This window comes from Mytilus galloprovincialis, chromosome 6 (genome assembly GCF_965363235.1).
Source record: "Mytilus galloprovincialis chromosome 6, xbMytGall1.hap1.1, whole genome shotgun sequence".
Lineage (NCBI taxonomy): Eukaryota > Metazoa > Mollusca > Bivalvia > Mytilida > Mytilidae > Mytilus > Mytilus galloprovincialis.
This window is the reverse complement of record NC_134843.1, coordinates 86,693,259-86,707,560: the sequence shown is the minus strand read 5'-3', so window position 1 is coordinate 86,707,560 and position 14,302 is coordinate 86,693,259. Positions and strand designations below refer to the sequence as shown.

The 14,302-nt window shown below is 32.1% G+C and overlaps 1 protein-coding gene across 2 annotated transcripts in view; it reads right to left on the bottom strand.

Moving 5' to 3' along the window:
* The window catches only part of LOC143080579 (uncharacterized), a 58,162-nt gene that overhangs the window by 37,878 nt on the left and 5,982 nt on the right, over positions 1-14,302 (bottom strand). Inside the window, exons 2-4 of one of the 2 annotated variants that reach the window (XM_076256481.1) lie at positions 8,844-8,956; positions 3,965-4,043; positions 284-340 (exon numbers count right to left, since the gene is read on the bottom strand). The gene's annotated coding sequence lies outside the window, so the exon portion shown is untranslated. The remainder of the gene's footprint in view (positions 1-283; positions 341-3,964; positions 4,044-8,843; positions 8,957-14,302) is intronic. The other variant, XM_076256483.1, reaches the window with a different exon arrangement.

Sequence of the window (14,302 nt, the reverse complement as noted above, 5' to 3'; positions counted from 1 at the left end):
CCCTTAAGGAGCTATAATGCTATGGTTAAATGCATTCTTTATAACCTGTCTACTCTAAAGATTGCTTTTTTCAAAATCCTGGATTTGAATCCAACTTATTTTAGGGGGTGTTCCTGTTTCTCATTTTTTTTTAGTGTTTTGGGATAACTATCCTTTCATGTTTGTCTTCTTATGATATTGATAGTCTCTTCAACTTATGATTGTGATATTTCTGTTTAACTTTTAAAAGTTATTTAATATTTCCCACATGATGAAGATATACTATAAATACTGTATATTTTACCTATATGATTATTTTTTCCCTATATTTTTCAGTGCTATACTTCCAGATTTCACTTCTCTGAAAAAGCAAAAACAGCAACATCTATTAATAATCTTTCATTGAAAAGGTATCTTAACAAACTGTTTTTCCAAAACAAAATGAAAATGAAATGATTGCTACTGTTCACATATGATTATGCTGCTAAAATATTTCTGACAGATTCATATTTTTTTCTCTAACAAATTACAGTCTTTCTCTGCATTATCCTAGCATGAGTGAAATGTTTATATGGTCCTAATAATAACTGAGGACAATTTTATAAGTTAAATCAGTAATTTTCAGTATCTGTAAGGTAAACAAACGCTAAATTCAATGTATAAATGAACATTATGTATGTTCATTTGTGTTTTATATGTCTTTTTATTGAGTTAAGCCATTTCAACTGATATTTTATAGTGTGCCTTTCTATGTTGTAATTTTACACTATTGTTATGGTATGGGTGAGGTTTTGTACCTATTTAAACCTGCTGCATTTGTTTGCATCTATGTGTGATGTAACACTATTGTTTCGGGTAAGGATGAAGGTTGTACCTATTTAAACATTTAAACCTGCTGCATTTTTTTCCATCGGTCCTAAGTCAGGAATCTGATTTTCAGTAGTTGTTTTTGTTAATGTGGTTCATGTGTTTCTCATTTTTTTTTTTAAATTTGACTGTTGGTTTTCCTGTTTTAATGGTTTTACACTAGTCATTTTGCTGCCCTTATCGCTTACTGTTAGGTGTGAGACAAGGCTCTGTGTTGAACATGTTGAAGACCATACTTTGACCTATAATGCTTTTTCTCTTACAAATTATGACTTGGATGGAGAATTGTCTCATTGACACTGATACAACATCTTCTTATATCTATGACAGTTTGTCATTTCCTAAGTACTATATTTGTATACATGTACATGCATGAACTATATGCCGAAAACAGTGTTAAATACAGCCAAGCAATAAAATATAAATTTTCATGATTCAGTCCAGTCCATTTGGTTTCAGTTCAGTTTTTCAAACCTTCCAGGATTTTATTTGAAGATTTCAAGAGCTAATTCTAAATCTTTTTTAGTGGCATTTAACGTATGAATGTTAAATTTCTTCCTTTTCAGATTTAATTTTTTTTTATCTTTTTAAAAATTGTTACTTCCTTAGGGAGCTACCATTTGATTTTTATGGGGGGGCTAGGAGGAAAAATTTTGTCCTGCATTTTTTTTTAGCTGTAATCTCTGTCCTGCCTTTTTATTTTTCACTCTGTTCGGTCCTGCCTTTTTTTTTTAGTTTATCCTGACTTTTTTTTACCTAAATTGTCGTCCTGACTTTTTTTTTTTGCAAGTGTCTCATCCTGCCTTTTTTTTTTACTCAAAACTCCTGTCCTGCCTATTTTTTTCAAATTTCATCCTAGCCCCCCCATAAAAATTAAATGGTAGCTCCCTTATTAAAGGAGTATGTTCGGTAAGGTCCTAAAATGGCCCCCATTTTTAGTGTCAATTTCAAATTCGGATTTATTGACCAATATCACAATAAATTATAGCTTATACAGTGACTAGATAGGAAATAAGCCATTTTGTTGAAAATTTTACGTTTTTGCGTTTCATTATGACGTCACAAGTTGTACTCATATTGATTTTTCACGAAAAAATCAATGAAAATGGGTAAATTTCCCATAGATTATTAGACAGGAAACATAGAGCGCATACGTCGACAACAAAGATCTTTTAAAATAATGTTTGTGAAGACATTTCACATATTTTATTTGAATATTAAGTTTGTCGACGCCTGCGCTCTATCTTTCCTGATCCTTAAATTGGTTGAAATCTAGCTGTTTTTGTCAAATTTCACCAAAACCCTTTATTTTGACCTATTTGGGATGTAAAAATCAACGTGTTAGAATAAAATCTTGACAAAAACAGTTCTGTTAAACTTTCTCACATATCTTTAAGGCAACTTAAAACATTTATTGTCTTGTAACTATGAACTTTATAATTGGGGCCAAATATGGCCCTTACCGAACTTACTCCTTTATTCCTTGGTTAATTGAAATTTGCCTAATTTTTTTTTTAAATGCTGTTACCTCATTCATATAGACATGTTAACAGCACTTTTCAATATATACTACTACTTGAAGCACAAAAATAACTTCCAACAAATTTCAAATTTCAAGAAAGGTGGTTTCAAACAAATAATTTAATTTTGGATGTAACACGTCTTCTGATAGTCTGAAAGTGTTTTGTCTATCTGCTCATAGACATAATTTTGTCATGTGACTGTAACATCAAACGTTTTTCATGATTTACTCTGCTTTAAAATTGTAAGGAATGGCTAACATTTTTTTCTGTCTATTCGAAATACATGCAACATAAAAAAGTGTGCACTTCATTATCTTACTTTCTTTTACAAAACATACAACTATAGCTACATGTATTGTAACACTCTTTCATGGAGATAATTAGATTTGAATAATTTCGAATGCATTAATGATTGAGGTTTTACTCTGTGAAAAAAATAATTTGTAAGGTTCCACCTAACCCAGTGTCTTGCCTACTTTTAACTGCAGATTGTATGTAATGTTAACTGGAAGGAAACTAAGTACATAATTAACACACAGAAAAGCACGAAATATATTTTTACAAAATTTTCTTCTAGATACTAGCTTTTGATCATAAACATTAGCTTCTGTCCAAGTTTGGTAGAAATCCAGGATAGTTTAAGAAAGTTATTAAAATTTTATAAACTTTAACCACAGAGTGAATGTTAATAATGTCAACTGGTAGAAAAACTAAATTCATATATACTGTTAAAAAGAGGAAAAAAAGATTTTTTCTTTTTCTTCAAAATTTATTTACTTCTGGATACCATCTTTTGATCAAAATCAAGCTTTTGTCCTAGTTTGGTAGAAATCCAAGATAGTTAAGAAAGTGATTGAAATTTTAAAAACTTTAACCACAGAGTGAATATTTGAGGACGCTGCCACTGGCATGTAGGATCGCTTTTTGGAAAAGGCAAAAGGCTCCACAAAAACATCTGATTAGGTTTCTTAGATACTTGTTTCAATTTGATCAAAACATTTTGACCTTATCATATAGACATTGACCATGAAGCTTGAATTATGCAGTGACCTATAACAGCTCCTTACTATTGTTAAATAATGCTTTCCTTTCTATGGATGTCTTTTGGTTATTTGTGATGTACTACTATTAAGGTTTTTTAAAATTTCATTTCAAAGAAAGGATTGGGGTTAATTTACAATTTGTCTGATTCATGATCAGCTTGAGATATTGCAGACACTAGTCTATTGTTGAAGATTAGTTGTCTGCCATTATATTGGTATTTTGTGTTGTTGAGGTTCTGTCTCATTACAAAATAAATGTCCCATATTCAAACTTGGTAAAACATAGGCGGATCCAAGGGGGGGGGGGGGGGGGGGGCCCTTTTGTTGGTTGATTATATAGGGTTTCACTGAAGCATGACTGGAGTGGGCCCCCCTTTAGGTCAGTCAGCCCCCCCCCCCCCCCCCCTTATGAAAAGTTCTGGATCCGCCACTGGTTAATTTGTATGTATCTCTAGACATTCTACAGCGAATACTGCCTGATGTAGGGCTTACATTATAGAAATTAAATTAGGGGGATGGAAGGAATGTGCTTATCTTGCAATTCAAAATTACCAATAAAACTGTTCAGCTTCTTCAGTTCTTTAAATTTGGAGTTGAATTCCTCAATCTTGACTGCAATTCTCCTTGAAGTCTGTAAGTTGAAAGGTAATGAAAATCTTAAACCATACAAAATAAAAAAGAAAGACATTGTCTGCTTAGCTAGATAGCAACCACAGAAAATAAATGAGGAATGTGTCCATAGGAACACAGATGATGCCCCCACTAGTATATTGTTATAAAGGGACATAACTCAAGAACTTATAAGTGAAGCTACCAAAATTTGAACTTAAACTGAGTTTAGTGGTAATAAGCATTAAGTTGAGACAAACTTAAGTCTATAGAGAACGGAAACAAAAAAATCAGTTATTTTTCATTTGTAAAGGGGCATAACCCTAGAATGGTAATCAGTGCTTGTAAGCATGGAATGGTAAAAATTGCTTTAATTTATCAGTGGGAAGAAAATTAAATATTGCATTGTGTAAACCATTGGTTGTAGTTGATTTAACTACCATTCTGAACAAAGAAAGATAACTCCAATTTTCAAAGAAGATTTAAATAAACTATTATCACAGAGACATGAGAGATATGTCTAGCTTTTTAGTAATTTCGACATGTCACAATGCAAATTTAGAAATTAAAATAGCAAGTTTTGCAAATATTCAAAGTCAATGAACCATGACTGAATCAAGCTAAACAATCTCCATGAAATTGAGATGTGTCAATGCTAATACAAAGTTCTGCATATCAAATACCATTGACTTGCCACTAGTGGTTCCCCATAAACAGACCTAATCACAAACAAATACATGAAAATTTAGCAAAAGTTTCAAAGTCAATAGACCATAACTAAGGGGGCCAAGTATTCTCCATGATAATGAGATATATGCCAATACTTATACATCTGAATACCAAATATCTTCGACTTATTACTAGTGGTTCACCATAAACTAGACCTAATCACAAAACTATTACATTTCCGACGCCTCTGACCCCGGAAACAGCATACATGTCACAATTTTTTACTCCTTCAAGCGAGACAGACGCCTGAACCAGTATACATATGTCTCAATTTTTTACTCCTTCAAGCAAGACAAAAATTACATAATTTATATTTTTAAAACAGCAATTTTTCCTTTTGTTAAAGTGACACCACCAAAATTTAAACTTGAATAGTGTTTTGGTGTTATAAGCAGTGTATAAGTTTCATAACATTTGGTCTAGGCAAACTTAAGTTAGAGAACAGAAACCAATTTTGGGATGTACAGACAGACAGACAAGGGTAAAAACATAAAATGTGCCAACAGGTTTGATGCTCAATAGGGATTACACATCTGACTTACAAATACCTGCATAATGTTTGTGCTACACTTGCATTGAGTTCAAGCTAATCATATAACTACAAGGATTTTTTCAGTACAAAATTAGAAATATCATATCATAGGGAACACGTATACTAAGTTTCTGGTTGATTGGACTTCAACTTGAATAAAAAGACTAGCTACCTTGACCAAAACTTAAACCTGAAGAGGAACAGATTGGCAAACAAACAAACAGACAGGAAAAATATGCTGCACAGACCTAAACACATAAAGCTCCTAAGTAGGTCTTAAAAAGTTTTAAAATATATTTGTTGGAGGTTTATGAAGAACAAGGTATATATTTTCGAGCAATGTTGTTCATACATTTGGACCTAGGCTCCCCTTTTTTTTCTGGGAAAAAATTTGGTTGATTATGTAGGGAATCACTGAAGCATGAATTATTTCTTGCATAGTTCAAATTTTCATCATCCCTTCGTAAATTATACTGATACCATCACGAGTTGGTTGAATGTTTTTAAATATCCATCTCACAGATGAAATCGGATATGTTCTTTATGTCGTTCTACAATGCTGTAACCTTTTCAAGAATGTGACCTATTGCAAGAATATTTAACATGAGCAACACAACAGTTGCGACATGTGGAGCAGGATCTTCGTACCCCTTTTCGGAAGCATCCAAGAACACCCCCCTTTTTGGTTGGGTTAGTGTTGCTTAGTCTTTTGTTCTTTATGTTGTGTCTTTTATTTGTCTGTTTGTCTTTTTCTTTTTTAGCCATGGCGGTTATTTTTTTTATCGATTTATGAGTTTGAATATACTCTGGTATCTTTCGCCCCTCTTTTAAATCATCAACCATATGAATATCAAAGAAGCAATGAACAATAAACTTATCATCCAAAACTAATAAGTATAATTAAGATAAGCTGTAATTTTGTGACAATTGATGAACAAAGGGAATGTTGCAAAATATTTTTTAAGTGATAAAATTGTTTAATTTAATTCCTTCAATATTTACACTTCAATAAAACAGATTTTAAGAGAAACCTCAAATTCTGACGATTATCAACTGGAAATTATAAATTATCTTTAAAAATAACAATCAATCCATGGAAGCTACAGGCACAACAGATAGGTTGTAAATTTGTAGAATATAGAAGACATCACTCTTGCTGTTGAGCTTTCATCACAAATATAGATCATGTGACAAATCCATGTTTTGAATGCTCTATACAATATAAACCAAATTATCTGAAGTGCAGTTCAGTCTTTGTGATAATGACGAGTTGTTGGTAACCTCCCAACATGTATATCCTGGACCTCAAAACAGGTTATTCCTTTTTATTTTAGTATACTTAAAGTCGCATGAAATATTGGCACAAAAATAGGATTATTACACTTATTTTCCTAATTGACAATGCCAATTTATAAGATAATATATTCCTATTAATTATGTTGGAATAGTAAGAACCGTTTACTTTATGTTCAATTGCATAATATTCTATTTGTCATGGGCTTAATTATGAAATTATAGACTATAAATAATATTTCATTTATACCTTTGTAGTTTTTTGTTGTTTGAAATTATTTGTTAATGCGTGATCTAATTTTGTTTCATATAGGTATTTTATGGTGCATTTTTTTTTAATATAATTAAAATCCATAGAATTTTAAAAAGAATTTGTCAAAATGTAGATTTAATCATGTTTTTCCAAAAAAAGTATGGGCTACCGAACTTGTTTTTCACGCTACAGGTAGTGCAACATTGTCAGAATTTGTATAGATTATGCATGCAAAATCTTATCATAGGGAGATTTAGAGGGGACCAGGGGACCTAGGGTCCCCTTTTTTTCTGGGAAAAAATCTGGTTGATTATGTAGGGAATCACTGAAGCATGAATTGAGCAGGACCCCTCTTAGGGAGTCAGTGGGCCCCCACTTATGAAAATTTCTGAATCCCCCACTCTCTGGAAGTTCACTTCAATACTTAATTGATAGGGGGTGCTGATGGGATTTTGTTACCGCAAAATGTTACCTTTTTACCATATTGTTTGGGTTTCATGTACTGTGTTTAAGTGTAAAACTTGAATACCTAAGTGTCAAACGAGAGAAAATTGGTCAATAAAATGCTAGGATACAAAGATAATAAAACAGAACATTATTGACCGTATGAAATATTTCTGATAGTTTTTCCTGACCTTTTCACATATTTTCAAGCTTTAAAAGGTGACCTATTCCAGGGGCCATCCTATCACCTTGTATGTAGGAAATAGACCCCCCTACCACAGGCCGCCACTGCTAATAATATGCTTTCAGATCAGAATAAAATGCTTTACCGAGCACAGCCTGATACGACTGCAGAGGTTGAACCCTGAATAGTTGTGCAAGTTTAGACACAATATTCAAGCTTGACTTTGTCTGAATTTGGATTGTGATCACATTTTTGACATAATTAAGGTTTTTGGTACAATAATTGTGGTAAAATATTTTAAAATTTATAATCTAAATTAAAAATTTAATATATATTGGGAATCTCTGCAAAGAAACCAATCCTTTGACACCAGAATTAAGTGACCTTGTGCAAACAGAAATAACAAATTATCTCCCTTATTTCTAGCAAAAGTAAAAAGTATCTTTTCATTTAAAATGTTTAAGGAATCAGTGGAATAAAAGATTTTATAAACTGACACCAGAAAAGGCTTCTAGAAAACCAGTCACTATCTATCTCTCTTAGTTATTTAGAAATAAATGTGGAATATGTCAATGCCATTATGGGACACAGATGATACCCTTGCTTGCATACAATGTTAATATGTCAAAGGGACACAACTCAAGAACTGTAGAAGCGACAAGACCCAAATTTGTACTTAATGTAGAGTTTTGTGGTACATGTAATATGCATTGTGTACAAGTGTTAAGGTTTGGCATAGGCAAACTTAAAGTTAGAGATCTGAAACAAAATTCAGCATTTTTTTTCATTCGTAAAGGGCATAACTCTAGAATGGTAAAAGTGGCACGGACACCATCAAAATTCAGACATGATCTGTGTTTGTAGTAATAAGCATTGTGTGCAAGATTCATAACATTTTGTTGAGGCAAACAGTACAGTAACAAATTAAGAGATGTAGACAAAGAAGGGTAAAACTTAGGCCTCCTCCACAGCTATGTGGGCATAAAACACTTATCATAGAATGGTCCAGTTTAATACTAACTGGTGGCCATGGTCTAGTTTAATTTTGAATGTATATCCTGCAGCAGGAGTTGATTCATGAACTTATCCCTCTTTAATATCATGCTTACATACCATTTTACTGAAAAAATACCCAATTTACTGAAGATCACTTAGTTATAACTTCTAATAATGTCACATAAAGTTACAATGTAGCATGAAACAATTACTTTCTTTTCTCATTTTCTCTTATTTTATCATAACAGATTTATAAATAATAGTTATGGGTACAAACTATGTAAGAGCTGTTTAATACCTTTCTGATCTATATGTCATTTCAGAAGTTATTACCATGGCTAATATGAACAGGGTGTCAAAACAATCATGAATTGAAAATAAATAATTTTACCACTGTTTGACCTTGAAGAGTCCTTTCAATCTGCAATTAGTTCAGCTATGTGATGATTGTACCATCTGCTGTTTCAGTTATCTTCTTAAAAGTTGAAATTATCTGGATAAAAGCTGGGAAAAGACAGAAAGACTAAAAATATAAAATGTGAGCATTAAACAAACTGAATATATATACATGTAACTGGTGAAAGAATGTCACATTAATAAGATACTTGGTGTAAAGTGAGGTTGCAACTCACTCTGGCATAGTTTACTGCATGTTTCAATAATTTAAAAAAATTACAACTTATTACATAGCTCTCCATTATTACACCTTGGTCCTCTATTAATTCACTCCACCTCAACTATACCAAAGGAATAGACAATTTATAGTTATAGCTAATTTCCCAATGCTTGTAGAGTAAAACATTGGTTCAGTAGGCTTGCTTGCTCTGTTTGTATAAATGTTAATTCAAGCTTTGTAATTAACATCATCCAACAATATATATAGGCATATTTCAACCTGTATATAGTATAAATTTGATTGGATGTTATTCCAATTACAATTGTACAAAATACAAACAAAGTAAGCAAGCTTACCAAAGACTTGCTTTACATGCATTAGGAATTTAGCTGTAAACTCTAATTTTGTTAAAAGGATGAGAGTACAGTTAAGACAAATGTAGTCAGAAATTCATTGTAATGTTATTGGCATCATTGTAGATTGTAGTCAGAATCTTGTTCATTTAGACATTTTGCTAGTTTATAAGTAACACAGAAAATGCAATCAAATATTAAAAAATCCAAATATTACTTCAATGTAGATGACATGATTCTGAAAGATTTATAGGCATGATTTGGGTATTTAGGTCTAGCTCATGGTCACAATTTAGCTATTGAATAATTGGTTTGCCATTCATCTACAAATAATTACATTTGATGAATGTTTCATTATAAAACGTTATTCTTGGCTAACTGCACTTCAAGTGTTACTGATTAAGCAATTGCATTACACAATAAAACTTATCATTCATGATGACACGAGGTTCCATAATACAGTGCACAGGTAAATTAAATAAAAACTTGATGTAAATCGTGTTTTCATGATCCTAGCTAAAAAATGTAATTATAAGTATTGAATGCTTCTTTTTGTAACTTCATAGGGTTGTAAAAGTGTTGACCGAGTGCACATTTTTAGATGAAGCGCTCCCGTGCTTCATACGAAATGTACTTCAGTCAATGCTTTTAAACCCCAATAAAGCTACAAAAAGAAGCATTCAATTCTTAATAAAACAGAAAATAAACAAAGGCATAACCTGTAAGAGATTTGGCATTAAATAAATTTAAAGATGACAATTTTGCACTTGCAAACATGTAATATGACCATGATGAAAAATTCATTAATGAGTCCACTTTTTCATGTATATGATTTGTTATAAATTCATTAATTTTTCAAAAGGTCAAACAGTGACCTTAAGTCGTGACAGTTTTACCACCGCATGGAACGATTGCACACTTAAATTTTGTGTTTAAAAATTTGCCAAATTTTTTAATCCATGACATTTAAATGCAAATAATCTGTTGAGATTTTTTAGGGGATTCTGAGACATAGACTTTGTTAACTTCACATTACAATTAAAAGTTTTCAAAATAGCAAAATAAACAAAACAGAGAATAAGGCCTAAGAGAAGATTAATGCTTTGGGAATGGCCTACAGTGAATGTGTCGCCTTTAGCCAACATCCAATTTCAAGCATATTCTGGGTTTTAAAATGTTTTTAAAGGTCACATGCACAGGCCCTTTTAAATGAGACGTCAGGTCAGAAATCTTCGGACATATATATAGCTCCTTCAAATCACAGGCACTGGTCATGATTTTTATGCACATTGTAATTTTTTTCTCAACTTGAAGTGTACTTTTATCTTGGATAGCTTTAGTAATTTATACTACAATTATTTGTTTAACAGAATGCCTTTTGAAATGAGTCTGCTTGTGGAATTTTTTGTTATAAATGTAATTACTTGGCCCTTTTTTATAGTTGATTATTTGATTACCAGACCAAATATCAAATTTGAAAATCTAGGACTATTTTTTTTTATTAATATGATTATCATGTTCATGTTGTTAAAAAAGATAATTCATGATTTTGTGATTATGTTGGGGGGAAAAAATGTGATTAAGTGATTACTTGGACATCCCTATGAGAGGCCTCTGAAATAGTCAAAAGTATCAATGAAGTGCATGTTGACCTTTGCATCAGGGGATTACTGGCAAGGAAAAAGTATAATAATGCTACACACTGTATATCATGTATATAGGGCCATTACCTCATCAGTTTAGTAAGGTTTTGTTGTTGTAATTAAATAAAATTTCTTTTTCTTTTGAAATGTTACCTCAGTGCTGTACAAATGTACATGTATGTACATCTAGCATGTCTAGTTGAAAAAATTCATATACTGTTATAAATGTTTGTAAGCATGTCCACAATTGGCCATGTATCACACAGGAAATCTTGATCATAATTCCATGTACAGTAAGAATAGTATCAATTCCTGAGGAGCAATTACACTTTGTTTAGTGCAATTTATAAAGTACAAACTGGACATGCTGCATAATCTCCCGAGAAAATCGAATCTAGATTGTAATAACAAAATTGCACTAATATAAAGTGTAAATACACTGTTGGACTTGGTTGGACATCGAGCTACCAGGTGTGTTTATTGGTTCAACAAAAATTTGTATTGTTTATGGTTATAATATTTATTAATATGCAAAAATAAAGTTGAAAAGATAAAAGCCTCTATTGCAGAGTGGTCTAAGAAGTTCAACCTCTGTACCAATAGAATGACAAGTCTGTCAACACTGATCATGATGTTTTGAATTTGAGCCCACATGTGAGAGGATTGTTCAACTACAATCTTAATCAACTAGTTTTCCAGCCAAAAGTTAGTGGTTCTCTCCAAACATTGTGAAATAGCCAATAGTGCTGCAAGTGGTGTTAAAACACCAAAGATCAATATGATGCAAAATGAGATATATATGAGAAACCGATTTGCAAAAGAAAAGGAATCACAAAATCCAAGATTTTTTTAAAGGGGTACACCAACTTTCTGCTTGAGCTATATATGTATCACTTGGAACTGTTGCAGTAATAAGATTATGACACTTTCAGTTCTTTAAGACAGAAAGACAGTACAGAAACAAAATCTGTAAAAACATGAAAAACCGTTAAATCAAGATACATGTACATGAACATGAAATATAATGTCAGAACATACATGTCAAACTCATACACAAATGTATACAAACAAAACTTTGCCCTTTACCGACCGACCCTATAAATTTGTTCCGCATGAAAATCTTTTATTTGTATTTACCTGCAAGATTTTATTTTATTTTGTTTTTCCGTTCCTACAAATAATCTTATATTTGTATTTCCCGCTCAAAACATTTTTACTGGAATCCTCGGGTTTTATCTTTCCCGGATAAGATCTAGTCCGTTTGGTATCACGTAAGCGTTTGACATGAACACTTGCATTTAGAGTTTCAAAGCATTTGTCAGAAATCATGATATGACGAACGTTACTCTGTGTCTTTATACTTGAAGAGTAGGGTTCATTAAAAAAAAGTTCGCCCAATACAAAATTATCAACGTGTGTACAAATTATTTTCTAAACGGACGTTGTATCCTATGTAGGAATGGCCTTTGGTGATCGGTGGAACAGGATGATTATGTTAACGATGCCTTCAACAAGCATTTGATATATTATTCATGTCTGACATGAACCAAAGGTCTGTAAAGTGGAGAATATTTGGCTGCAAAATCGCCAAGTTTTTCCATACAAATCATTTATAAATGCGATAAAAAATATGTGACAATTTTGTTTCAAGTCTTGTATCATTTTTATTGGAAACCCAGGCATACAAGAACATTTAAACACGCTAGGGACTGTTTCTACTAGTAATGTATGTCTGCCTGGACATATTTTACCAGGACAAAGTTATCTCTAACAGAAAACCTTTAGGTCGAGGTAAGCGTAAAATGAACGTAGGACAGAATATTAGTGTAAGTTAAAACTCTCAAAAGTTCCAGGCATATTAATGTTGAAAATATGCCGCACAGCCCTATATTTTGATATTTGAAAACAAAATAGTAGTGCATATGGATTAATTTCACATTCTACATGATATTTTTTCTTCAAAACTTCCTGCAACTTTATACTAGTCTTATAGTCCCAGAAATTTATTAGCAAAAACATTATATTATTATATGTCATACTTAAACAAAAGCAATACAGACAAAAATGACGTCATGCAGATTATGTATCTATAAAATAAAATATTATACCTACCTGCCTACCCATGACAAAAAATGTACCGAGCTCAGTTATTTTTTTGGAAAGAAAAATAAAATATTTTACCTACCTACCTACCATTGCCTACCCTGTTTCAAAACATAGGGTCGGAAAAGGGCAAACAAACAATATTTTAATTTAGGCCTGAGCTGGTTGTTTATGTGTCTGATCTGTATACTATTTGTTATAGCATGGAAGTTTTGCATTGATTAATATTGTTTAAATTTTGAAGCTTGATAGTTTGCATGATACATGTACATGTAGTATACAATTTAATACAAGTCAGGGGACTTATTTGAGTAGCAAATTCGAAGTTTTGTCACAAATTGTGATTTTGTAGTTTTACCAAAAATTTAAACACATAGGTTTAAATAATATCTTTTAAAATTAGTAAAATTGAAAAAAATGAACTTTTTACTACTTTTAAGTAACAATATGCCTTTGATTCTACCATTTAGCTGCTAATTCTATTTTAGTTGATAAATGCTATAATAATGGCTTTACATAATGAACTGATACTTTCTTAACAGATTTTTCACAGCAGTGGGAGTACTTTTCCTGTAAATTTCAAGGTTTCAATAAATTTTCATCAAAAATTTTCACTGTTTGAGGTGTTGAAATTAGTAGGGCCTAAAATAAAATATTGTTTGTTTCCCCAATCCCGACCGACCGGGAAAAATCGCCGCGACCGGAATAATTTTATTGCCGATTTTGTGTAGAATTTTTTTTTATCGAAATTCATGTGGTGGTGCGGTGCTCCTATGAAATGGACAAGTCAAATACATAAGACATAAGGAGACGCTGTTCTTCAAAGCGCCTTTGAAATCGGCATTGTTGAAAACGCATTGATGACGCGACTTGGCTTCTTATTCCACGTGGTCTCGGGTCTTTACGATATTCAGAACAATATTCTCTAGATTGTTCATACATTTACATGGACGCCGTTCTGTCAGTTTTTGTTGCCGTTTATTCGGCTGGAAACTTTTTGGAAAGATTTTCGAAGAAGGAAATATTTGAAGACCTATGTGAGGACGATATAGCCGATTTAAAATTGACTGAAGAGGAGGAGGATGCTCTTGACAAAAAACACATCCGTGTATCAAAACAAAGTGTTTCTACTGAA